Here is an 817-nt window from a genome sequence, read left to right as displayed (position 1 = left end):
TGAATGCAACTTTATTTTATCTTCATATCAGCCACTTTAAAAAGATCAAACTGAAGTGGGTTTAAAAGTGAGTATCATGATAGGAATTTCCATAGCTCAAAACCTGTAGACAAAATCAGAACTTCATAAAGGTTCTGGAATAAATAGTATTGAACTCTTGAAGTATTTAAGTGGATTCATCATACTGTCAGTGCAGTAAAATGGTCTTGTTTTTTGGGTTGCGTTAATTTGCAGTGTGTCTACCTTCTGGCGGAATGAGTGACTTTGTCAGAGGATGGAGTGCTGTGTGTACTTTCCAAATCACCATGTATACACTTGAGATTTATGCAGCAAGAACCCAGAGAAAATTTTATTGTGTAGATATGCTGTGAAAACCGTTACATTAAAGAATGTAAAAAAGGAAAGGTACAATTCAGGTGACTGAAGGAGTCTGGAAGCAGCATATTTAATGACAGGATGTGATTTGTTGTAGGGTCTGAAGCTTCAGGAAGGAGCCATAGATGTGACTTGTGAACGGCACTGAAAATAATCATTCATATTACACTCATTTCCTTGGGAGGCAAAAATTTAGTTTTATTTAGCTATAGTCGAGTTGATGCAAGATAACCAATGACAATTAGCAATGCTGGTGCCAGCTTCAGTTGCATAGCGCTAACAGCTGCAGGTGAAAACAGCAGTTTACAAAATGGTGGTATGTGATTGGTAGAGGTAGATGAACAAAGCTGCAGCGTCCGGCCCGCCGTGACTGTCAGGGGTCTTCTGGTGTAAACTTGACTATAGGAATTGTGTAGGTGCTGATTATATTGCAATTGATCTG

Source organism: Schistocerca americana, chromosome 1, assembly GCF_021461395.2.
Source record: "Schistocerca americana isolate TAMUIC-IGC-003095 chromosome 1, iqSchAmer2.1, whole genome shotgun sequence".
Classification (NCBI taxonomy): Eukaryota; Metazoa; Arthropoda; class Insecta; order Orthoptera; family Acrididae; genus Schistocerca; species Schistocerca americana.
This window is presented reverse-complemented; position numbering follows the sequence as displayed.